Source organism: Calonectris borealis, chromosome 4 (assembly GCF_964195595.1).
Source record: "Calonectris borealis chromosome 4, bCalBor7.hap1.2, whole genome shotgun sequence".
In the NCBI taxonomy this organism is placed as follows: Eukaryota; Metazoa; Chordata; class Aves; order Procellariiformes; family Procellariidae; genus Calonectris; species Calonectris borealis.
In genome coordinates, this window is record NC_134315.1 from 66,952,552 (window position 1) to 66,979,920 (window position 27,369).

Here is a 27,369-nt window from a genome sequence, read left to right on the forward strand (position 1 = left end):
ACCACTTAAAAAAGCTGAAACTGGACACTTAGGAGCAGTTTCATGAGTGTTCAATCATTTTTGTTGTGCAGGGTGATGCTTTATGAGACAGGCAGTCTGACATCCACTTTAGTCAACTAATTTTAATCTCTGCATGTCACTTATTTGCTCCTTGCTCACTTCCCGGGGCAGCATAGCCAAGTCCTGCCGCTTAGTCAGGACAGGCTAAAGAGTGAATCTAGATCTCTTGTTTATTATTTTTTCACCGTGAAAATACTTTTCTTCAAAATCATGTTGTCCATAAGGAGATCTGTACCTTGTTAACAACATGGAGGTTTCATTTCTGTTAGTTTCCAAGTAGAAGGCTTATCTGGTAGCAGTACCTAGAAGCACGTATTGAAAAACAGTTTTTGTTTATGCATGCAAATGTTTGGTGTTTCTAGGCATTTAATGGACTGCAAAACATAATGAGTCTCTCTTTCCTTGTACTTGTGAGTGCCCGCGGCAGAACTTGGTATGGGAGGGGGAGCGGTGGCGGCAGTGAGATGTAATGCCAAAATACCTCACGGTTTAAAACGAGCTTTCAGATAGCTACGGGTATTGCCAGATGACAGAAACAGAAGGGTAACAGCAATACTGTGCAACTGCAAGCAGTGAGCTGGCCAATAGGCTCTAGGTCTACCCTGTTTTGAAGGAAAAAAAAAAAAACCCAGATGAGTGCCTGAGTGTAGGTCCAGGTTTTCAGCCGGGTGCAGCCCTCCCTGTCGGCCCGCAGAGAATCAGCCCCATTCACCACTGTTACTTTTCAGAGCTTTACTGTTCACCTTCCCATGGAAGATCTCGGAGTTGAAGAATGAACTCTTTCAAATTTCTTTTCTTAGAGTTGATCCAACATTACCTTGAAAAAAAAAAAAATTAACTTTCTAGGCCCCTGTGTTTAGAACAGCAGAACTTAGTTCAAAACATTTTTAGGTTTTGCTACCTGTCACTTTCCATCAAGTCTTGTCAGTAGGATATTGGCTCTTAAACTCAATGGATATCACTTGATGTATTCATTTTTTTAAGTAAGAACTATGCACAGGGAAATTGAGACAGTGGACTGCAGGAACTTGCTCAGCTACAAGAAGATGTAATTCCCTGAAGAAGGCAGGACAAACATTGGTGAGAATGGGCATCGCAATCATCCATAGTAGAGCTCCTGAACCTGGTTCAAGCTGTGCTCAGCCCAGCAAGGAGGAAAAGGAGTGATCTTTCAGAGACATCAACAGCATGTAAAGTATAGTGGCAGGCAGAAAGAGAAAGGAGGAGTTCAGTGAACAACCTCATCAAATGTGAAAAACCTAGCTTTCCCAATAGAGAGGGGAGGGGGTTCCTTGCATTGTGACTCACTGCCAGACAAAAAGCAGTTGCACCTGGCATGGGAAAGTCTGCTTGTGAGCTAAAGTAAATAGCAGAATATTTCAAACGATTGACTTGATTACCTCTTGAAAAATATTAATATAGTATGATTTTTTAAAAATAATTTATAGATGTGTCAATCTCAAGGGAGATTTTTTTCCCTTGGCTGTTTCAGGGAGCTGTCTTGACTGCCAGTATCAGTTCAGCCTGGGTTTCTGTTCTGCAGGAAGATAAAACTGTAGAAATTGTCAGACTTGATCAGAGCAGGCAGTCCATCTGATCAACTATCCTGTCACCAGTTTACTTGAAAAATAAAGGAAGAGGTTTTTTTTCTCTTGCTGCTCTTTAGCATCTTCAAAGTCTCTCTGCTCTACATCTCTTACCTTGCTGAACTGTTCAGGCTACCTCTAGCCAGCGCAGGAGGAGAGAAGCATCTTCAGAAAACCAGTTCATCCCACCATTTTAAGATATCTGTTCTAGGATGAGAATTCAGTCCCAAAACCTGGCTTCAGAAGCGTAACTTCAAATGATAGTTGCATTAGAAGAATCCAGGAGTAAATGTCAATGAGAGCTTGCCAAGTAACACTAAACAGAAAATAAATACCTTTTTGAGGGAGAGGAGGGAAAAAAGCTTCTATAGTCAGAGCTTTATATCTTGTACAGCGGTCTGTCTTGGATAATTTCTATGTAGGTAGTGTATAGATATGATAAAATATAACCTGTCACCACGTCTGACCCACAAAATATCTTTCCATTCACCCATCCATTTGGGGGGAAAAAGACCTGCATTTTTTTCCCTCTCCCTCTGTATATGGGGCACCATTTCTGTTCTTTGTTGGCATTGGGGTAATGCAGCCTGTAAAGCAAGCCATCTATCAACCTGTGAAGAGATGTAAATCCCATTTGTAAGTGAAGCTGTTGCAAGGCAGTTCCCAACAGGTACGTACTGAAAGTAGAGAGAAGATTGAGGAATCACAAGCAGTACAAACATTTCCCTACTTAACTTCACAACTGAGGAAGACACAGAAGAGTAGGATGGCTTTTTTAATGAGTTGATAGTAATCCATTGGTTTACGTGATGTGCACACTTTCACGATGCACCGCGAGAAGCATCGACAAAAAAATGAACTCAGCAAACACCTGCTGCCTGGAGAGCAACTCTTGCTAATCCTATGCTCGCTACTTGCCCAGAGCATCTTTTTGAACTTCAGAAGGCCTCAGAGCCCTGCACTTTTTTAGGCGTAAGATAGTCTTTTGCATTGTAACAAGCTATGACACTGTGCTGCACCATACTGAAGTTCTCAGCTCTTGGCCCAGTGGTAGGAAAATAAGCAGAGTTAGTCGGAGATTGACTGTCCAAGTGCCCCTTTGGACCATTCTTTGTCTGCTTGCAAGGCCTGCTATGAATCAAGATCTTAACAACTGATGGGTATCCACATAAGAAACAAAATAAACATTTAATATGATCAGTATCAGATGTGTTTTTATGCCAAGCACTTCCAAGCGCTACTGCTGCCTTCTCTGGCTTAGCGTACAATCATTGGAAGAAACATCGCTACATGGTGAATTATTAGGGCACCTGGAAAGTGAGACTTGATTTGTGAGGGCTTATGTTATTCAACATTAGGCAAGCAATAATTCTGTATGCCCATAAGCTGTCAGCCCTGGTCCTTCCCTGGAGAAGTGTCAAGCAAAGCTCAGATTCATGTTTTGATGACATGAAATGTTTTGTGCCTTTTTGCCTGAGGCCTGATGTTTGTCATGGCCCTAGACAGCAGAGACAAAAAACATGAGGCATGGGATTTTCATAAAGAATGGTGGTATTTGTCAGTCCCTTGGATCCAGGATATTTTTAATGGGTTTAACCCTGCCCCGTTGATGTGCTAGAGCAAGTTAGTTTGATGCTTTTAAACTATTAAACATAGATGAAGAACTTGAAATATTTTCTTGCAAAATATGATAGGTTTATCTGACTCAGTTTTTCAAGTCAGGCATCTTGATATTAAGCAGAGAAACGTAGGTCTTTATTTTCCCTATTGGATAAAACTGGAATTATTGTCTCTTCAAATTTTGTTATGGCCAAGCCATGACATTTTTTGCTTTTTATGAGAAACAAGCAGACTTGTGTAAAACAACCATTGTCAATGGACTATATCATCTGGCCACACTGAACATACCCAATGGATTAAAACTGAAAGGTTGTCACGATCTGTGTGACTGTGACAATGTCTCAGTTCCTTCTCTTGGCTCCTTTTGATATGCAAGAAATCCCAGTACTACTGCTGGATCGTTCTTCCAGCTGGGAAACTGTCCTGCAACATCAATACTTAAGAGCTGTGTTTGGCAGACACTGTTCAGCACTTCACCTTCCTTGGGGGCAAAACAAGATGAAACATAATGCAAGATCTGTTTAACCCTAGAATTTGTAAAATAAGACTCATTGACACAAATCTGATGACCCAGAACCCTTGAATGTGCAAGGATGTTCTCAACTGATTTTGATGACTTTTGGATAAGGCCATCATGAGCTGTATGATTTTAACTGTGTTGCCAGTTATCATATATATTTGTGTTTATATAAGCTTTTTCCCTTCCACACGGTCTATCTTTCCATCCTGCTCTGATTCAGTAGTCTCTGTTTCAGAATCAATTTCCAAGGTTCCCATTCATTTTATAGGTTAAAAATGTGTGTACAGTTAAGGGTCTCACTTGAGTTGTAAGCCACAAAACCAAATCTGACCTGCTTGAAAAACAAAACTCTTATTCAGACACAAACACCTTCAACAATGACAAAGGAAATACTGAAAAGTTACTGGTGAATCAAATTGCTTCTTGGATGAAGTGCTCTTACTTGAGAATTTGTCCTGGCATGAAAATCTTCTTCCAGATTCATCTCATGCCTCATGTCTGAAGCAAGGACGAGCATGGAAGAGGTAGTCTTACTTGACAAAATTCTTGATGCTCACCTTCAGTTCTCATAATACCTTTGATTTTCTGCCTTTCATATTAATTCAGCTTTCAAAATTTGTCCTGCAGATGCAATACAAACCACTGCAGCAGAGATCGAGCTGAGCAAAAGCTCCAGCCAGAACCAAGTTACATTCCTGGTACTGAGTAGCAAAACTGTACAGAAAAACCCTGTAAAGCCACTCTGGCTCTGCCAGGTGAGCTGTGACAGATTTGATTTCACCAACTGAAGCTGTTACTGCCCTTTCACCAGGAGCATCTGTCCCAGTTGAGTTGCTATAAGCAGACTTGAGCCCCAGCCCATACTCTGGGGGACAGGACTCACAGGGAGGTGAAGATGGGTCATGCTAGAACGCCTGACTGCAGCCGGACTCATGTCGGGCTCTAGCTGAGCTTCCTGTGGAGCTGCAACCCCTTCCAGGAGGTAGCAACAAACAGTTGCAAGGGCAGCCACAAGCTGCAGCCGTTTGCTCTCTGGACAGGCAGAGCAAGGGAAAGGGCGGAGCCATATTCCACAAGGTTGGATGTTTCCTGGTGGAATCAGCTGGTACCAGTTTGTTTTACCACATAGATACAGAAAGCTACAGCAAGTTTCTTCTATGAAAAAGGCTATTACATTGGTTTGTTTCCCATTTGTAGTGGGACTTCTGTAAGTATTAATAGTTCCTATTCCTCTTATTCTTATTAAAACTGATAAGCTGATAAGACAAGAGAACTAGGGGGTTCTGTGCAACTACGAGGTCTACAGCCTCAGCATGTGATCTGAATGTCACACAGGCCCTGGCCCATCTCTCGTTGATGTGGGCATGGAAACTTCATGTGCTGGCCCTGATCTAGCAGACAACCTGGTTGGTCTGCATATTCATAGAATCATAGAATACCTCAAGCTGGAAGGGACCCATAAGGATCATCAAGTCCAACTCCCTGCCCCTTGCACGACTACCTAAAACTAAACCATATGACTAAGAGTGTCATCCAGATGCTCCTTGAACTCTGACAGGCTTGGTGCTGTGACCACTTCCCTGGAGAGCCTGTTCCAGTGATTGACCATCCTCTCAGTGAAGAACCTTTTCCTAATGTCCAATCTGAACCTCCCCTGACACAGCTTCATTCCATTGCCTTGTGTCCTATTGCTGGTCATCAGAGAGGAGATCAGCACCTGCCCCTCCATTGTCCCCCTTGAGGAAGTTGTAGACTGTGATGAAGTCACCCCTCAGCCTTCTCTTCTCCAAGCTGAACAAGCCAAGTGACCTCAGCTGCTCCTCATAGGTCTTGCCCTTGAGACCTTTCACTATCTTGGTTGCCCTCCTGCAGACACACTGTAATAGTTTGATGTCCTTCTTATATTGAGGCGCCCAAAATTGCACACAGTACTCAAGGTGGGGCAACACCAGTGGAGTGTAGAGTGAGACAACCACCTCCATTGACCAGCTAGCTATGCTGTTCTTGATGCACCCCAGGACATGGTTGGCCCTTTTGGCTGCCAGGGCACACTGTTGAATCATATTCAACTTGCCATCAACCCAAACCCCCAGATCTCTTTCCGCGGGGCTGCTCTCCAGCCTCTCATCCCCCAATTTGTATGTATAAGCAGGATTACCCCATCCCAGGTGGAGAATCTGTATACTCCTCAGTAAAATACTGGTTGTTGCAGCAGTTGCTTCTGAAGGTCCAAATGACGGCTTTGCCTCATGCTTTGAAGGGCAATAGCCATACAGAGATGTTTAGAGAAGTCAGTGCCTTTCCTGGTTTCTCTCTTCTTACAGTGGAAAAGAGTACAAATTTGGCCTATACTAAGAACAGGATCACTTATTCCTCCTGCTACTACTTATTAGTACAGATTTCCTGGTTGATGCAGTGGGGCTGGTGGAGATAAAGCTCTGCTCATTCCTCCTTTTCTCTGTCCACAGGCAAACTGTTTCTCTGAGCAGAGACAAGGGATATTTGTAGGTCATTTGAAGACAGGGCATCTCACATCTTTTTATTCTCCTCTGTGTTGCTTTGCTGGCCAACTCTTCTCCTTAAAAGTCAAGACAAGTAATTGCTATAAGCTGTCACAGGCTGTTCTCCTCACCTGCCTCATATTCAAACAGGGGAACAACTTTCATCATCTTTCCAGCACAGGAAAAATAATATGGATGTTTCCAAGTGATTAAAAATCAGAAGAGGGAATGCTGAGGACTGTAGCCAGGTCAAGAAAATTCAGCTCGTTTAAGCCAGGCTATATATTTCTATGTTCATTAAGTTTTAACACTTCCCAGTCTCACCTCAGCAGATTTCATTTTCTTGGAATAAATTGTTACCATTTGTATAACTTTGACACGATTATTTTGGAGGCTCTTTGAGAGGGGGTTTTGCTTCAGAGTTCAAACCAGAGTGTTCGAATGAATTTTTGGCTCCAAGCATGTTTTGTGGTTTTGTTTTGTTTTGTTTTTTTAATTGAATGTGCCTGTTGAGACCTCTGGCTTCCTGTACAAAAACAAAATGATGACACAGACGAGCTTTCCAAATCTGCAGTATCCTCACCGTCACCCAGCTGACACTCCTGAGAAGGAACATCTGATCATTGCATAGTCACATGCAGGAAAACAGTTTGAAGAAGAAAACTGGACACTAAAAAATGTTGTCTTGTTTCTCTCTCTGCCTCTTGCCTTTACCAAGCCTGCCTTGTTAGTTGGTCTGGACGTTAGTTTGAATGCTTCATCTGAATGCTCTTCGAGTGATAGCACCTGGAAAGTGCTTGGCTTTGGAAAAGCCCACATGCTATGTCAGTTGGAGCTTTTCCAAGTAAAATCCACTATCATTTGGCAATGGAAATGATGTGGGAGACAGGATGGAGCACAGGGACTATTTTTTGCTCTGAGAGAAAGAGAAGCCATGTTCTTTGCTACCTGTGAATTTAGTTCCTTAAGTCACTGAAAAAAAGGTGGCTCTTCGGATCTGTACATTCGAATCAAATGTTCACCAGAACATACGGCTCGGTGGGATGTTATAGGAAATGGAATGGCACTTTCCGTTTCCTATTGGAAAGGGACGAACACCAACAGGATTTCTCCTGGGTGATCACCCTAAAGATGTCAAAGATGGGAAGAAAGCATCAAAACTCACTCCAGATTGATACCTATGTGTTGTCCACATGAAAACAGAACAGAGGAGAGAGAAGATGGTATGAACAAACTGTCATGTCTGTTATGCCTGTGGATAAATGGTGACAAACTGAAAACACAGTGAAAATGAGTTGGATCCAGCTGAAAATGCAGCTGGTGCTGAGCAAGTACCTCTAGAATGAAAGTGTGTCGTGAAATGGCTTGTTGAGCAGCATTGCTTGAAGGCAGTGTGATAGGTGATGCTTTAGATACTCCATGCTGTCAGGGGCTTTGTGGCTTTGTTCATTCCTACTTACTATGATTATCCCCTTGTGCTTTTCCTTGTTCTGGTAATCGTGTCAAGGCATTACTTGCCTCCTGCACTGAGAAACACTTCCAGACTCCTTTCTTCCAGCCAGCACACAAGCCCTTTCCCTGCCTTCTCTCCCAGGCTCCGCTTCCTGCAGGGTCTGGGACAAACTGCTTGCAGACCAAGATAATACGGTATTCCTGTTACAAGGAAACCTCAAAGCTACACACTTGGGTCTCTTCCTTGCCTTTCATTTCTCCCTCTGTTTTATACATATAAAAAAGGTAGTCTCTTAGCTCTCTGTGACAAGGATTAGATATAATAATACCTCCTAAGTGTAGAAGAACGTGGCACAGTGTTGGGGTCCTTCAACTACATGAAGAGGATGCTGATTAATAGTAGTGACCTAACTGACTTAATTTGGGTTTGTGTTTCCTGACACTGGTATATTAAAAATCATTTAAGGGCACTGTGGTGGTTTTAATAATAGTATTATTTTTTTTATATGGCACTAGACTATTCCCTAGGATTTTTAGATATCTAGCCAAAATCTAGCTGTGCTCTCAGTGGAATCAAGAGTTCCCCAGCACTTAATAATGAAGTCAGTTTTTGGTGTGGTGCTCCCAGTAGGGACATTAGCCGTTTAAAATTTAAAAAGTCAGCGGCAGGTCGAAGTTGGACTTCTCTTTGTGAACTGGTGGTCCTAACCCTTTGTGTGTATGTGTGTATGTGTCACTGTTTAATGGCCTCAGCCACATGCAGCGAGTAACTCACTTTGCCTTACTGGCTGAAGTGGCTGCAGCTCTGACTTGAGGAGTAGCAAAAGTAGCATGAAGTAGCAGAGTGCGCTTTCAGGTGTTGTCTGATGGCTTCTCTAAGCGGCAGCTCTATTGTCCTTGTCTGTGTGTCTAGCTGGAACTGTATTGCTACCAGATGGATGTGACGTGAGGCAAAACAAGTCTCGGTATGTGCTCTGACTGCGAAAAGCGAAGAAAAGCGGAAGAGCCATGTGACAAAAAGCTGAGTTACTAATACAGTCATAATTTCTTAATGCAGAACATATTCTTAAAACTATTTTCATAGAGAAAAACTGAATACATTGTGTGACTGTCCACAGTAGTTAGAAATGTGAATGTTTATTGGAGTAAAAGGAGCTTGACAAGCTACAAAATTCCTGCTCATGCATTCAGTACAGATATGGTCCTAGCGCACGCGCGCACACACATCTGCAAGCAGAAAAGATGTGATACCTCGGAGAAGCTCTTGCTGTTTGCCAGAGGTCTTAAGGGGATCTTCTATTTCATTCGGTAGTAATGCCCTTTTTGTTGACAAAAGTAAATTGATGACAGGCAAGAGGGAAGCATTTGGTGGAAAAATTCTGTTGACCCTTCTCAGATTGAGTTTGACCACAGAACAGGATACCAGCAGTTGCAGAAATGATAGATTATTGTAATGACCGGCAGAATGGCCTTTTGGCATGTTTAAATGGCAATAAATTTCACTAGGAAGAGGGCAATTTAACTACTTTAGGGCAGTGAGGATACTCTTTGTTTGAGGTGCAAATAAATTGCGGTTCATTAACAGTGCACATATTACGTTCATGGTGCAACTCTACAGCAGGGGATGTTAATATTTAATTTAATTTAAGCAGGTATGCCTTGCCTGTTTGAGCTTTGGGTTTGGGTTTTTTTTTTTTTACTCCAGACTTCGGTAACTTTGGGCAACAATTTTTCAGGGGCCTTTTAACCTCCTAAGCCCCATGCATGCACAGCTCCGGTAATCCCAAATAAACCAAGGTACAGAACAGAGGATAGCTGCTTGAGTTGACTTTTCCAGCCAGTATAAATAACCGTGCCAGTTGGTACCACTTTACACCAGCAAAGCCTCCAGCTTTTGGTTTGTGGTGTTAAGTACTAATTGAGTAGTCATGAGAAATGCATGGTGCCAAAGTCTTATCGGTTACACCGGTGCAAAACCAAAGGAAAGGCACTGAATTAAGCAGGTGGCGGCAGAACCACAGCGACGTTACTGCTGGCAGATTTATTTCTCATCTTTTACCTTGACTCTGAAATTCCCCCTATCCCTTGCTCATTATTTTGGCATGGTTCCTTGCTGAACTCTGCTGTTCAGGGAAGAGAAGGGGGGCAGGGAGAAGACATACCCGATGCAGTTTGACATTTCCTCAAAAAGATTGTATTAAAATCCACTTACATTTAGAGCGCACTCTCATTTTGGAATGCTAATAAGGCATCGTTTCATCAAGGTAAAGGGAGCAAAATCTAATCAAGCCAAAGACCAGCGCGCCTTACTGTTGACTGTGTTGCTGAAACATCATTTTAAAAGGTTGCTTTTAAGCGTAGCTAAAAATGACAGACTTAACAAAAGTTTATAAATAACTGTATCTCTTGGCTACTTACCTCTGTCTTATTTCTTTGAAGATTTTGGGGCTGGCTATGAGCTCATATTCATGCTGCTGTTTACACCACCAGGCAACCATTCCCCCAGGATTAGGTTCAAGTAACAGGAAGGCAACTCTTGGCCACGATCTCCAACTCTTGACCACTATCTCCAATGGCAGGAGTTTGGCCATGACTTCTCTTCTGGCTTTGAAAAACCAAACCTCAACGGAGGAGTCCTTTTAAAATCTAGTTGTTGTAAAGCCAAACAAATCAAGGAGAAGTGGTGCCTAATAAATGTCATTCCACAGCCAGGTTTATAAAGAAATTACTAAGGATTTGTTTTGGGGGAAAAAAGTCTCAAGATAGCGTGGACAATCCTTTCAACCACACATGTAAAATAAAAACGGCACTTCCAAAATCAAATAATAAAAGTAAAGTATTCGACTCCAGGCAGCTCAGGGATCACCATAGAAGAAATCGGGAGCGTGACAGCAGGTGTGTGCGGCAGGCAGACCGGCACACTGGCATCTTGAGATGGCAACTTAGTGGGGAAATGGGGAGGGCTATGCACAAGCCTTGGAAAGTGTTGCTTTAACCCTGACATAGCAAAAAAAGGGATGCAAGAAGGGAAGTGCTAAAAAAGATGCGCAGGACTCATACAGCTGGTTGAAGCTGGTGTGACTGGGATTCCTGTTCTGCAGAGAATATTTTTTTAACACAGCACCCGAGCGCCTTGTAGTGCTGCATGAAACAGGGTGACTGATGTGCTGCTGGCTGCTTTACCTGCTCCTGGCGTGGGAAAGCCTGCTAGCCAGGAGGGACAGGGGTGCCATAGCAGAATTTGCTCCTAACCGGGGAAGTTCTCATCTGAATTCAGTCACGATCCTGATTAATAGGCTTTGAGGCAGCTACTTTAGACAAGGCATATCCCTGAGAAAGTCTCCATCTGCACTGCAGCCTCCAACAACCATCTACTGTTCACAAATATGTTCAGGTTGGTAGGGGGACCAGAAGATTGGCCAAGATAACAAATGGGTTCAAAGGCCCAGGCGTAATGGGGTAATTAATGGGCTTTGGGTGTGACACAGCAGGTTGCCACAAGAAGATAAATCCAGAAGGCTAAGGCATCCTGTAAACAGGGAGCGAATGTGAATTCCTTGGTGGGAGTATTCCACATTTTGCTACATACAGGCACCTGTGCAGTCTTAGAGCAATCATTCAAGCTCTCCAACACTTCCACCAGTGTCCTGAGGATTGCTTGTCAAGATGCCCAGTTAATACTGAGCCCCAGTTTAAGGAGAGAGCACACCTCCAGAAAGTTCCCCAAGGGTGATACTGGTTTCTGTGCACGCTAGGGGTGAGAGAGTTTTCTGGGAGAGGGTGTTAGATCAGTCCCCTCAGGTTACAGCGGTGAAGCTGATTTTTGCTACTGTGATCCAGCATTGCGTGACTGCTGCTGTGCGCAACATTTCTGCTGGGTTTCGCTGTCTTCGTCAATGCTAAATTGTTTATTATTAAAGCTGTAACATAGAGAGAGAAGACAGGCATCAGGCATTTTCTGTTCCTATTATACTGCTGGAAAAGGAGATTTGGAGAGTTGACTGACTTGCCCCCTCTCTCGTGTGAGACACGTACCAAACCCAGAGATACCCATCTTGCGCCTCTTATGTCCCCGTCCAGCTCAGGCTCTTAGACACAGGAATGTTTTTATCTCGTTTTCTTTCTTCGCTTTCTCTTTGGAAGCTTTCTCACCCATGTAAACATTTAATGTTTTACACGTACAACCAATAAAACTATTTTTTCCCAGTGATTAAAGTCTGAGGCTGAAGATTGCATTTAAGCAAACTGCGATTACAGATGGCTCACGCAAGCTCCTTCCTTTCAGTTCCAGGGAAGAAAATAACATTATTGGCAATACATTCTTCTGATCCGTTCCTTTTGTGCCCGTGGTCCATTTAAGGTTTGTACCCTCTGGAAGGTCAAGATTGCTATTTTTTATTACAATAGCATATTGTTGAAATGCTGTCAACGCATGTTGAAAGAGAAAGAAACACAGCATACTGCATTGTTCTGGTTTTGATAGCAGAGAATATCTGAAGCTCTGAAAGCTTTTTGAGAGAATGAGGAGTAGGAAGGAAACCCATTCGGTAGTTGATGCCTGTCCTGATTCTATTACATTGCCCTCTTGAGCCTAGATTGTATTATTTATTGTTTGTATTAATGATTATTTATATTCACTATCATTTATACTTATTGTTTATTTATGGTTATAACACACTCATCATACAATATTAACCAACCTATAATACTGTCATTGACGGCTGTTTTTTCATTATCCTTCATTAATATTTTAGTGTAGTCTGCCCAATTCTTCTATTTTAGAAAAGCATTCAAAAGTGCTATGTTGTGAAGTCCTATGACTACTAAGCTATATATCCAAATGCTGTTCATTACATCGCCTCAGGCTTATTTAGATTTGTGTTGTGGCAAACGTGTACTGATAGGAAGAATCAGCCGTACATGTATAATGATGGTGTTATTGAGTAGCCTATGGTATAATTACCTCCTACTTGGGAAATTAAAATCTGAGAGTTGAAGTTTCCCTTTTTTTTTTTTATTTTTGGAAAAGGACTGAGGCTTTGATTTTACAATTGAATTTCCTAAACAGCTCCGTATCTTCAATTATCTGGTGTTCACTATTGTACTTCCTTCACCCTCAGGGACAGAAGAAGGGCTTTGTTGGATCAAACTTACTGGGTGTAGTATCTTGACAATGCAAGGAGACAGGAAAAAACTATGCGGTAGGCAGTTTAGAGATGTGTTAACTCCTTTCTGTTAGAAGCTGGATCGTGCCTGAGGCGGGAGAGTTTGTCTCTTCCAGAGCTGTTAAACCCTTGTCCAGCATTGGGTGCAGGGTAATTTCTGTCCCAGTGCCCAGCAGTACGGGACAGTCACAGAGATGACTGTAACGGCTGCAGTTACAACCACACTGCAGTGCAATCCTGCTTTATCAAACTACAGGTTGTCAAAATAGCTTGTTAACCGAAAGGCTGTTAGTCTAGTCAGTATTTGGAGGAGGAGGAGGAAAGTTGTTAAAAGGTTTCTTCTCCCTCCCCGAAACCCTCTCCTGTGCCTGCTGCAACATAAAGAACCCCCTAAATGACCCAAACTTCTCCCAGCTAGAAATCCTTTTCCCTGCTGCTCTCACATAGAGCTGTCATCCCACAAGGTGTGAGTTTTTGAGCAGGGACCATCGTCAAGACAGGGTCAACTCCTCCTTGGGGGATTTCCAATCCTAAACCCGGGGTATTCTTTTCTGATGCTACTTATCCTGCATGGGGAATTTTCCGTCCTCCTTCTCCTCTGAGGATACCTACTGAGAGCTGTAGCAGGCCTTGTAATGATTAAGCCTCTCCCTCCAGTAAAATACTGTGCTTCCATTATCATGGCATCACGAGCTAACCATCGGGGACAGGATCCTGTGGGGAGCCGGGGCTCTGTCCTCCTGCTGTTCACATCGATGCTCGGATGGACTTCGCTGGGAGGAGGTTTTCGGCTGCGGCAGAAATGAGGGGGAGGAGCGCAGCATCATTCTCAAGGCCCTTTGAAAACATGCCATGGTCGAAGCGTGCCAGGCGGATCGGCACGATAGACCAGATGTGTGTTTTGCAAATTAATGAAATGCCTTTTGAAATGCTTTTAAGTAAATGAGAGTTAAATTCACCCTAATTGCATTAGCCTCTATGGAGAGCCGTGTCTATTCAGGGTCGCATCAGTCTGGTTTTCAGACGCATTCGGCACCTTGCAAACCAGGCTCCTCTACGGAGAGGAGGGAGGACAGACGCAAGGGTGCCCGAGCAGCGCCCCGATCCTGCAAGGTGGAGAGGGACAGTGCCGGGCACCCACTGGAGTAAATGGGAGGTTGTCTTTTGCCTGCTGGGAGCTTTGAGTCATGTGGGAGTCGAGAGGGAGCCAGGGCTGGCCCCATGGGATGCTCAGTGTGCTGTTGGGGGCCCGGCAGGGCTCCCTGGCAGTGGGTGGGAGCGGGAGGTGGGGGTGCCGGCTAGGCAGTGCTAAGCATCCTCTGGGACCCGCCGCCTGCAGACCTCGTGGGGACAGAGAGGCAGGCAGGGAGACGGGGAGAGTGAAGGCGAAGTGCTAGACGGCTTTTCCATCACCAGGGCCGCTGCCTTCATCTTTGTCGTGATCCGCTCTCTTTTTTCAGATGGCACTTTGACAGAAGATTAATTCAAGTCAGCTGCTGAAAATAATTATTGCATTATGGGAGCAGTAATCATTATTTAGAACATGATTAAATATGTCTGCGTCTATTGACTCTGCCTATGATTTATGTATTTGTTTAGTCAATAGTCTAATGTAAATGATGTAATTAATTATAGATGGTGGTGTCAGGTCATTGGTAAAAACAATCTGATGAGAACAAGGGCTCTGTTTTTTCCTGACAGATGCAGAGGGAGGGCGGGAGGGACAGGCAGAGTTGAGGGAATTCCAGGGGAACTTTTTCATGTGTGAATGGCGGCTGGGATCTCAATTTGCATGTTGTCTTTCTCTTGTTCAGCGTTCATTTAGAAATTGAAATAACTTGTTAAGCAAAGGGGAAGGGAACACATGATTGCAAAGAGGACACCTGGGAGTAGTGACGGCGAACAGCTAAAGAGCCAGCTGCTCCCTAACACGAGAGAGCGTGCCACTATCATTTACCGCTTCATAAAATTAAATGTTTTCCAAATTAAATCAGTAGGCAGCATGCAGGAAGACCTACTATCTCTAATAACAATTTTTCAATCAATATCGGGGGCCCGGCTGATCTGGAATCAGAGCGGAGGAGTCTGGGATTGGTTTGGGGGAAGCAGGGAGACAGAGGGGGGGGGGGGGATGCTTGAGTACCGCAGCTTTCAATCAAAGCAAAAGTTAAAAAAAATATATATGCATGGTGGATTCTCCATCACTGTGAGTCTATTCCCCATAGATTTTTCTCTTAACTGATAATTCGGTCAGTCACATTCCTCAGAGGGAGGTCATGGGTCACCCCAGCCCCTGTCAGGCCTCAGAGAAACCATTTCCATTTTAATGCCACAGCTATAATCTATCAAAGATGTGATGTACAAGATACAATGAATTTAAGTGGTCTTCATATATCACTGAGCTTTCATGCCTTCACCTGGGTAATAGTCTGAATTACTCTCCCTACCTCACAATCTGTCACCCCCAGTAAAATAACTGCCACACGGGTGTTAATGGCAGGTTTGTCCAAATTGGGGCCGTGGTAGCCCAAGGCATTACACATCATAAACTTTAGCATTCAGTGCTTAGCCTGGCGGTGTCAGCAATTGAAAATTATTCTGTAAATACTTCCGCGGCGCTGTTCTGCTCATGTTTTTATTTATGGCAGCTAAAATAAGCGTAGCGGGACGGCACAGAGAACAGCTGCTGGTGCAATTGCACACCTCCCCGCACGGCTCGCCGTGCCTGCACGCACACACGGAGCCTGTGACAAAGCTATGGTTTCCCAACACTATTGAAATTTTGCAGCTGCACCTGCTAAGCACTGATGGACCTAGGCATAGGTGGGCTGATAGTTTCCATTGCAGTTAGACCACTAGTGCTTCTACTAACACCACAGTTGGGTTATTTATCGGTGCCCAGTGGCAGAGTTGTCTGTGTCCGGTATCAGCTAATGCCTGCAGGTTAAATGGGACATATCTGGTTGCCCTTCTATTAGGAAATCCTTCCAGTGCAACCCTGGTGCTCCTGGGTTGCCCAGTCTCCTCCACAACTGCGCACAAAGTTGCGAGCCCCAAATCCATTCTTGTGTTCCCAGGTCTCAGGGAGGTCTCCCGAGCCAGAACTGTGGGTAGTGATTGTAATCGCTGGTGTAATTATGTCTGTAGGAATATGGATTTCTTGCTTTGCTTTGAATGAGCTCCTGTGCTAAAGCGTGGTTCCAGCTTAGCAAGCTTATTTCACCACCCCAGGCTGCACGTGAACTGCTTGGTTGAACGTTGGGAGATACCTACTCACTGACAATAAATAATAAAAAAAAAAAAGATCCATCCTATTAAATCATATGAGACCAAACTAGGCCTATAAATCAGAGCAGTCATGGGGGAAGGAGTGGGACAGGAGGTCTGAAGAAGCGCAGAGTCCTAGAGAGGTCTCCCAAAGTTGTTCAGCTGCTAAAGCCGTCCTGCAGTGAAGGTGTTGATGGTACTTCTTTTGGGGGGAACAGTTAGAGGAAGAGGCTGGCCGAGCGCCTGGAGCTGGGCAGGAGGTGGTGCAAGACCCTGACAGCTGGGGAAATGCCCGTGCCATGTCTCTGCACAAACACCTTGCTTGATTCGCCTCTCTAGCGAAGCCTGGTCCAGACACAAGTCCCATCACATGAGAGCATCCACTTTGGAGGATGCAGGTATGAATTTTTTTATCTTGCTTTGTAGCTCTCTATTGTATGAAGCTCAGAAACTAGTGTAGGGAAGATATTTGCGTGTTAGATACATGAATTACTGCGGTGGTGCTGTCATCTGGTCTGTACTGTGAATAGGGGCTGTTCTCCTCTAACATGCTGCAGGGGAAGATGCAACCATGTGTGATCTTCCTTGCCAATCTAAGCCTGGTTCAGATATTGCCTCTCCCATCCTATTCAGCTCCATGGCTGTCAAGCAGTGTTAAAGGGAGAGGGTATATTACTTGGAGGAGATCCTGCTGTGATAGGGACATAGTAGCCAATGGCTATGTATTGGTCCAACTGAGTTGAAAAATCAGTGGATGTGAATCGCATCCTTTGCTGCTGCCACAAAGGTGGTGAAAGATTTGTAGAGTTTTAATTTTTTTTTTTTTTTTTTGTGCTGTGGGAAGCTGCTCTAAGTCAGTCATTTCCATTCTTTTTTATCTATTCACCTTCATCCACTGATCATGCCCTCCTAGAAAACATGACCCCACAGCTCAGAGTCTTGCCTGACGAGAGAAGGCTGCTCGCAACTTGTTTTGTTTCTTGAAATCCAATGTCAAATGATGTTCTCCATCCTGAGCTTGGGTACCATATAGAGCTAGAAGAATTATTTCCTACTTCAGTTATCTTCTTATTGTAAATTAAAATAATGTTGCTGTTTGCTGATAAACTGTTATGGATTCCCCATCCTGGTCCAGTTATGTCATATCTGTTTATTTCTATGGCAGATGTAGCTGGTTTGGTATATGCAGTTAGTAACAGACTCTCTTTAAATTACAGCTGCTGTCCATAGGCTTATCATTGTATTTGTTTACAAATAGCAGGTTAAAAGTTACTGTGTGCTCTCGGTAGCTGTTGTCTTTAGTTGGAGACTTCCACTGAAGTCTTCCACACCTCCAGTCCCCCAGCAGATATGAAAAATATCTGAAGTAATACAACACACAGTTCGCGAAGATTGTGCTCTGCGTTTTCCACAGTAAATACCCAGGTTGACAAAGACGACGTGCGCAGTGATGAAGTGCGAAACTTCCAGGCAAAATTTTTCCTGTGGGAAAAACCCCTTACCTTGTAAAAACGAACACAATGACCACAGTTTTTCTGTGACCTCGGTGTTTGCTCAGTTCAGAAGGCACAAAGCTCTCCTCAACCTTTCAGGGTCAAATTGGGCAATAAAAACCTGACTACACGCTGGGGTTTCAGCCCCGCTCCTTGTGCGTGTTGCAGCCCTACAACCCGTCTCCTACTATCCTGATGTTAATGCAGCCCAGAAAATATTTGCAAAGTTGCATTTTGTCCTAGATGTTTCCAGAATATTTTAGAAGGGGCATAAAATGCTGTACTGTCTCTGTTAACGTAACATGCATAGCGATAAGTGCAACACCAAAGAAGTGTCTAAATAAAAGATATTTTTTGTAATCTTTTTTAATGGAAGAAAACAATTATATCCTTTAGCTTCAGTAGGACTTAAGTGTATGCTTGTTTTTTAAGCACATCTTGGAATACTTTCCTAAATCAGGATCTTGATTTCTAGCATTGTGCTTTTTTCTAACTTGGATATCATTTACAATAAATCGAACTCATTTCTCTTTTGACATATTATGCTGATCTATGGCTTGGCTTTCATTTTGTCCGGTTAACTAGAAACCCGCTTTATCGTGAAATATGTCCCTCACACTTTCTCCTACATAGTGAGAAAAACATTGATAAACATCAAGTGCCAGCCATTTCTCAAAAGCTTCTTACAGATCTCGGAGAAGGAGAAGGAAAATAAATACTAAGCAAGCGCTACTTGTTAAACTATAAGCTGACTATAGGAAGGAGTAGATGGGAGTAGACGTTAGAGGGGACAGACTGCGGCAAGCCGTGCCTCTGCCTGTCTTACATCCAGCATGTAGGAGGCTGTAGTACAAATCATTTTACTTCAGTTTAGGGGGAGATGGAATAAAGCACTGATGTCTGATGTCTAACCATATTGTGTTGTTTAAAGTGGAATGCTACAAACGGTAGTGGCCTTTCCCCAGCACTCCTCCTGAGGGTAAGCAATGGACTTGTTAGACTAAATTGTCTCTTGTTGCACTAAAGTTGGACTTAAAATTTCCCCTGGAATTTCAGGTGAAACTTGTTTCCTTGGAGGCTTTTAGGAAATAGAGCTAAGCCAGCTTTAGTCAAGTTATAAGGCAGCATCTGGTGACGTGGGCTAACAGTCGTAATAGTACAGCAAACCAGATCTGTCCGTTTCCGTAACCTCTGAATCTGCTGCAGTTTGGCCCCCGCCTAATCCTTATGCATCCCAAACGTTGGGTTCAGAGACACTGAAATTTGCTGCCCGTCGCGCAACAGAGAAGCTGTTTGAGCTAAAGAACAATATTGGCAGAGGAACAAATGGCTTTGAACCGACCGTGAATAAATTTAAGCAATTATATTATTTCTAACCAGCAGAGGAACGAGATTCTGGAAGAGCCTTCTAATAGGAAAAGAAGGAACTGAGCCCTGGCCAGCTTTAAGATGAAGCTTGATGGGTTTATGAAGATAATTATATGACAGAGTCCTCCATAGCCCCCTTGATAACTGCAGGCTGGGTTCATGGGCCCGGCTGCCTCTTCCAGCCCGAAGCGCACCCACAGGGAAAGTTGGTTTTGATGGGGTCTGTAGGTGAGGTGTGAAATTCCTGTTGGTGCTGCAGGGGCTCTCACAGGAGGGCTGCAGGAAAGCCTTGCAGGCATCCCTATTTCTCTCAGCCCTGCTTTCCTTTTCCCCTTTCTCACTCGGGAGATGAACCTCTTGGATTCCTTGGAGACATTTTGCATGTAGCCACAGGCATCAGTGGACAGACACACGGGCAGCCGTGGGTTGTGGGCACGGTCCTGTTAATCCGGGGCCCTTGTCTCTGCCATCCTCAGCAGACGGGGAGATGCCTACCGCTCTGGCCATGCAAAGTGACCCTGACACTGTGATTTCTGACAAAGGGGGCAGAAGCATCTGGGGTCCCTTCTCGCAGCAATTGAAAAATCCAGAGGTCCTTGCCCAGGCTCCTGCCCCAGTCGGGGCCTGTCCAGGTGGGTTTGTACTGCCGTGAGAGGCACGGATTGCTTCTCTGGGACTCGAACTTTAAGTCAAGGTAGCATTATTCCCCTCTGCTTTTCTTCATCCCAGCCTTTTTTGTTGGGCGAGCAGGGTCACTTGTGCTTTCTGAAAAAACGACAGCCGCACTGGAAACAGGAGTTTGTAGTTTGGGGTTGCAATTGCAATTATGTGCCTGGAGGCTGACCAGCCCCTGCTGCCATCGCTGGCAGCAATCTCAAGGGATCAGACCATGCCTTCATTTTTATCCCTAATAGGGATATTTGGATAGGAATAGGAATAGGGATAGGAAGTTTGGTAACTTGGGAGAGATCCGTGAGGTAGCATCACTACGGGGAGTGAATAGGTGATAGCAGTACTCTGACTTGCCCTGAGGTATCGAGCACCCCAAATTCTGGCTTCCAGCATTAAAATCTGTGCTAGGATGGATGCTGTATGCTTATTTACCTTGCTGCTGCTACAATTCCTGCTCCTCGTCACAACACATGTTTTACAGTGTGTGCACGTGACGGTGGGGCTCCAGGGCCCCGTGCTTTACCACAGCTCAATGCACTCTGCAAGCGGCAGAAGTCACCGTTGCCTTTCTCCTAGGCTGGCTCTGCCGAGATGCATGTCAGCATCGTGGAGCAAGCCTGGGAGAGATCAGAAATGGTGAGGCAGCAAAAATATAAGTATGGAAAAATTAGACCGAGCTACTGATAAAGAAACAAATTTAGTTTTCCCCAAGTCAAAGACATTTTTATTAGGAGTTTAGTACTTCGGTATGGTGCAGATATACAGCATATATGCTCTTTCCCAGAATTTCACCCTTAGTTTAGATGAGAATTTGCCCATAAAGCTCCAGTAATGTTTTTCTTTTAGTAGTGACACTTAACAAAATAATTAGGCAATTAATTGCCTAACTCCACAAGGAGCAGCAATTATTTCTTTTACTTAAAACATGTAAAAAGCTGTGTCATTTATTGATAGAGAGTCGCATAATATTCCATGGCAGAACAGCCCTCTGGAGACATTACTCTATATGCTGCGAATGCATATTGAGAATAATAAACAAAACTCAGCTAAATCTTAAATGGGCTCATTCCTGTATTTAAAAAATACTGCCATTCATTACAATTATTTATTGTTTATCAGTGCACAGACGACCGCAGCCCGGCAAGAACAACCCGACCTGTACCCCCAGGAATTTACAGCCGCAAACTCGGTTCTCATACCAATACCTGAGCAGCTGCACTCACACGAGCTCTGATTCAGCAAAGGGTGTGAGCACGTGCCTGGCTTTTGGGAGGGCGGCACGCTCCCAGAGTCCCAAGCTTAGAGCAGGCACGCGTTTCAAGAAGCTTGCTCAGTCCGAGCCTTGAATACTTCTTCCCTGGATACAGATGAGAGAATATGTGGACAACAGTCCTCCCAGCCAGAAAGGTGGTCACGGGTGCCTAACTATTTTAATACAGAGTTTTAATTACAGTATTAATGCTCATTTTCAGATCAAGAGTTTGGCAAAGGTGGAAGTGAAGGTGGTGCCAGTACCATTAGTCTGCTTATCTTCAAGTAATATATCTGACTGCTAGGTAAAGTCAGGTGTGAAGTCTTCATTTATACAGCAGGTGCTATCCTGGTGGTGCTGCTGCAAGTAGATGGACATAAATTCCTTGTAAACTACATATACCAATTTAAAGCCCCTGTAAGACTTACTGTTATATTTCAGTGGTACATTCTCTGCTTTTTGCTGCTTAATTTAGTCTATATGGTCTTCACCCTCGCAGTAGCTGAGCATCAAACCTTTTGGGTTAAGATAGTGCCATTATCAATATATTCAAGATACTGTATTGATGGGCAGACTCATCCAAGATCAAATGAAAACAATCTACGATCTGAAAAAGACTTGGACTTACCACTTCCCAGAAAGGGAGAAATGCCATCACTGTGGGTCTGCTTGTGTTCCTGAGGTGCCAGATGCACATGTAAGGGAGATATAAAATCCCAAACTCCCAGCTGGTGGCAAACCTGCAAATTGGAGCTGGGTGGAAGAGGCACTGCAGTGGAAGTGGTGCTGCTGAGCAGTGCAGCTAGCAGGCTTGGAACCAATTTAATTATCGGCTGATTTTTGCTTTGCAAGAAAACCACCAGAAAGCCCAGTGTTTTTGTAACGTGCCGCTGCGATGTTCTTCGCATGCTGCATTTTCATATTTCATTTTGAAATGAAAGTCTTGATTTTTTTTTTATTTTATTTTAACGTGCTTTATAATATGATACTGAGCTTTTAAAATGCAAGTTGGAACGTTAGTCAGCATGCTGATCGAAATGTCAGTTTGTCAGAAATGAAACATTTTTATTAGATCAAAATAAAATAATTATTCTGGAGCTTTATTTTGCAAAGAATTTGGCAGCACTTCCTCCTACGTGAAGCAAAACCAAATATTGAAACCCCAGAGCCTTTGCAAACTGTACATCTGTCTCTGTACAACTCCAACAGATACACAGCTATTCTTTTTCCTTTCTCCCCAGATAAAGAGGAATTTTAGTTTAAATGTGGGTTTTTTAATGCCTGAGAAAATAGGGCAGTCACAGAGCCATGGCTTTAAACAAACTTTATTTGGGCGCTTGACTGACTGGCAATTGTGGGCAATCATTTTAGCTGTCACAAGGCCCAGAGAAATGTGGGAGAGCTCTTCCATGAAATGTTTATATTTCATAAACAAAATGATGTGCTTAACAGTCAGAGTGATGGGAGGGTTCCGGCTAATGCATTTTCCAATGTGTGAGGCAGATTATTAATGCGCTCCAGTAGCTGTTAATTTCAGTTTGCCGGAATGATTTATGGGGAGGTAAAGGAGAGAGACATAATCTAATTGAGATCAGAATCGCTGTTCTAGTAGAGGAGCACCAGCATGGACCCCGGCTGCAGCAGAATGATTAATATCTAATAAGCAAATAATCCGTTAAATTATTATAAACATTACTTTTGACAACTCTTTTGTTGCCGGAGGAGAAAGCAAAACAAGCAAACAAGATTAACAAAACCCCGGGTAAATTTTTTGGGTATTTCTCTTCCATTACGCAAAGATAAAGGTTGGATGCCGAGGAGAAAGAAAACACTGGGTTAGGAGGGAGCGTATGCCCTGATCAATTGTAAGTCAGCAGGGGAAACATTGATGCTGTAGTATGAACAACAATTGAACGATCAGAAGAAAATCAATCTTGAAAAGGAAGAGAGAGACAGGGAAAACTCCCGTGCTGTTGGCGTGATCCACGGCTCAGTTCGCAGCTGGCAGCTCCCTGGTCATTACTGCCCTCGTTAGTATGTCCTGCCTGCGCCCCTGCCTGCGCTGCCCTTTGTCTTAGCGACGGGGGATGTGAGCACTCAGCGTTTCTTTATGGCATGCTCCCGAAAGGGGTTGATGGCCGTGCTAATCTCGCTTCTCTCCAACGCCCTGCCATAATTTTTGCGTTTGTCAGGTTGTTTGCATTTAGTTTTCTTTACCCAGCAGGTGACTTGGATTTAGTCCTTTACCAGCCGTGCACAGGAAGCCAGCATAAATTATTTTGGCTGTGTGAAGGGTGTTGGTGGTGCCTATGTGCAGGTACACCTGCAAGCAGTTCAAAATCATCTTAAAAAATAATTCAAGGAAGCCCAATGAATCTGACACAGTGCAACACAAAGCTTTGGGCAAAATACTTCTCTCTTCAGTTTCTTTTCCAGAAGGGCTGTTTGCAGGAGTAAATATTGCAGGTAAACTATGCACCTAGCCTTCCTTCAACTCCCCTGCGCTGTAGAGTATTAAAAGTGTATTTTGGATTAATCAAAACCAAAGGTACTCTATTTTTCAGTAGATGAGAAAAGATCCATCAAAAGTCTCGTGGGATTGAACAGAATGTTTTTCTTGACCAAAATTTAAATATTTCATTCATTATCAGGCTTTTTGTAATCAAATGAAATATGTTTTAAAGAAATAAATATTTCCAATTAAAAAAAAAACGTGAGCATGTTGAAAAATATTAACCAAATGTTAACCAACATTTTTCTGTGAGCCTGACATGGATTCAGGAAATATTTGGCTGGAATCAGGGAAAAATTTAGCCAAAGGGATCTTTGGGGGTCATCCAGTCGAGCCCTGTGCTCAGGGAGGGGTTACCATGAAAGTCGGGCTGAGCTGCTCGGGCCTTATCCTGTCCAGTAGCCTCTCCATGGGTGGAGATCCCACAGCCTCTCTGGGCCCCTCTTCCCACGTTTGACCCCAGCCATCGTGAAGCATTTTCTCCTTATATCTACCAGGGATTGCCCTTGCTGCTCCTCGTGTCTGTCGCCACTCATCTGTTCACGGGAGCTGCCCAGAATCTGCTTTAGCCTAGTGAAGGAAATTCCTCTCAGATATCCGTCTGACTCCAGTTTAGGAACTGCTCTGTCTGTGGGAGCCCTCGCTGGGTCGCCTCCGCTTCTCCCTCTGCCTGGGGTTCGGTTCCCAGTCCCTGCCCTAGACCAGGTTCCCCACCGATGTGGTGAGTCAACACGGCGTGGCTGCGCCCTCCACCACTGCACCACCTTGCACTAGGGCAGGGTCCCGCTCGCTGTTTTCACACTTAGAGAATTCTTCCGATTCCTGTAATTCAGAATGGACATTGATTTCAATAGGATTTGGCTTTATTCGGATATCTTTGCCTTTTCTGCTTCATCTCGCCCTGCTTTCCCTTGGCCTTGGCAAAGAAAGCGTAGGTCTGGAGAGCATACGAACAGAGTTAGCAAGCCTGCATCCAGGGTTGTGGGCTCTGCTTTCCGACACACAAGGTGAACCCTGGGAGGAGCGGAGGAGGATGCAGCATGCAGGTAGTTGAAATCTGTGAAGTGTTTCCCCCTCTACCATATCACGGGGCGGTTTTGAAAAATCCGATATCCAGTCCTGTCGAGTGCTTTCTGTGGAGTCCTTTAAAGTCCTTGTGCAACTCTGCTGGTCACATCCAGATGAAATCATGCAGGACTTTCCATAAGGGTTAGCAAGCCCAATATAGAAGCAAATACTGTTTGTGCCTAATACGGTCAGGAAAACTATTTAAGAACAGTTTGTCTGTTGAAAGTATGGTCCCTGCAACACTGCCAAGATCAGGGAGTGCTAGGAGGTGATCGCACAACTGTCAAAGTGATGGCCGCAGAAATTAAAATATCTTTCAGGCTGGTAAAAATCCACTGGAATCGAATAACCACTAGTGGAGCAGAGGCGTACCTCTCCTCAGTATAGGTAAGGGGGTGACTGGAGCAATTTTACCTTGTACCCTAACGTTGTGCACCTGGGAGACTTTCAGAGATGAGCCTTGTGCTACTGTGAATTGTCATTGCTTCTCTACAGAAAAATGGCAGTTTAACCATCGTGAGATTTGTCCAATAGAGCCATGCGTCCTACCCTAGTTTGGACTTCTGAGAGGAAGCAGTCTTACACCACTTGTTTGTTTGTTTAATTCATGCAAAAACCTTAAAATAGGATCTGGAGTAAGATCAGTAAAGAACCTAATCCCCAAATGAAGGATAACAATATAAGCACCAAAACTTTGGCTTTTGGCTCATACTTTTCTAAACAGAAAATGCTTTACATTAACCAGATTAATACATCCAAAGAATGAGCCACAAGCTTTGAACTGGAGTGCAGGAATTCTTATTTTCAGTTGATGTTATTAATCTCATTTGCAAGGAATTTCCTTTCCTTTGCTAATCCCCCCATTCTCGCTTTTATTGGTTATAAAATAATAATGATTATAATTATTATTAATGATTATAAAACAATCATTATGATTATAAAACCCATGCACAGTCTTTCAGTTGGCTTGGAGAGACAACACCACAGCATCTCTCATTTTCTTGCTCAAAGGGAAGCCTCTCTGAGATGAACCCGCAAACAGAAGGTTCAGTATCCATCGGATGCAGCAAGAAATCTCCTGACAGCAGCACCTCTGCGGTCTCTTCCCTGTGCCCCAAATCAAGCGCCTCTGAATCATAGAATCATTAAGGTTGGAAAAGACCTCTAAGATCATCGAGTCCAACCGTCAACCCAAGACCATCATGCCCATTAAACCATGTCCCTAAGCACCACATCTACACATCTTTTAAATATTTCCAGGGATGGTGACTCAACCACTTCCCTGGACAGCCTGTTCCAAGGCCTGACCACTCTTTCAGTAAAGAAATTTCTCCTAATGTCCAATCTAAACCTCCCTTGGTGCAACTTGAGGCCATTTCCTCTCGTCCTATTGCTAGTTACTTGGCAGAAGAGACCAACACCCACCTCGCTACAACCTCCTTTCAGGTAGTTGTAGAGCGCGATGAGGTCTCCCCTCAGCCTCCTCTTCTCCAGACTAAACAGTCCCAGTTCCCTCAGCCGCTCCTCCTAAGACTTGTGCTCCAGTCCCTTCACCAGCTTCGTTGCCCTCCTCTGGACACGCTCCAGCACCTCCATGTCCTTCTTGTAGTGAGGGGCCCAAAACTGAACACAGGATTCGAGGTGCGGCCTCACCAGTGCCGAGTACAGGGGCACGATCACCTCCCTACTCCTGCTGGCCACACTATTTCTGATACAGGCCAGGATGCCGTTGGCCTTCTTGGCCACCTGGGCACACTGCCGGCTCATGTTCAGCCGGCTGTCAAGCAGTACCCCCAGGTCCTTTTCCTCCGGGCAGCTTTCCAGCCACTCTTCCCCACGCCTGTAGCGTTGCCTGGGGTTGTTGTGGCCGAAGTGCAGGACCCGGCATTTGGCCTTGTTAAACCTCATACAATTGGCCTCGGCCCATCGATCCAGCCTGTCCAGGTCCCTCTGCAGACCCTTCCTACCCACGAGCAGACCAACACTCCCGCCCAATTTGGTGTCATCTGCAAACTCCCTGAGGGAGCACTCGATCCCCTCATACAGATCGTTGATGAAGATATTGAACAGGACCGGCCCCAGTACTGAGCCCTGGGGAACACCGCTCGTGACCGGCCGCCAACTGGATTTAACTCTGTTCACCACAACTCTCTCGGCTTGGCCATCCAGCCAGTTTTTTACCCAGCGAAGACTACATCTGTTTAAGCCATGGGTCGCCAGCTTCTCTAGGAGAATGCTGTGGGAGACAGTGTCAAAGGCTTTGCTGAAGTCCAGGCAGACCACATCCACAGCCTTTCCCTCATCCACGAGGCGGGTCACCTGGTCATAGAAGGAGATCAGGTTGGTCAAGCAGGACCTGCCTTCCCTGAACCTGTGCTGGCTGGGCCTGATCCCCTGGTTGTCCTGCACATGCCTTGTGAGCGCCCTCAAGATGAACCGCTCCATAATCTTCCCCAGCACCGAGGTCAGGCTGACAGGCCTGTAGTTCCCCGGATGCTCCCTCCCGCCCTTCTTGTAGATGGGCGTCACATTGGTGAGCCTCCAGTCATCCGGGACCTCCCCTGTTAACCAGGACTGCTGGTAAATGATGGAGAGTGGCTTGGCAAGCTCCTCTGCCAGCTCCCTCAGTACCCTCGGGTGGATCCCATCCGGCCCCATGGAATTGTGAATGTCCAGGTGGTGTAGCAGGTCGTTAACTGCTTCCTCTTGGATTATGGGGGGTTTATTCTGCTCTCTGTCCCTGTCTTGCAGTTCAGGGGGGACAGAAGGATTGAAAAGGGTCTTTCTTGACCTGGTTGTTTTTCTGTCCAGCTTCCTCTTTTTGACAGAAACC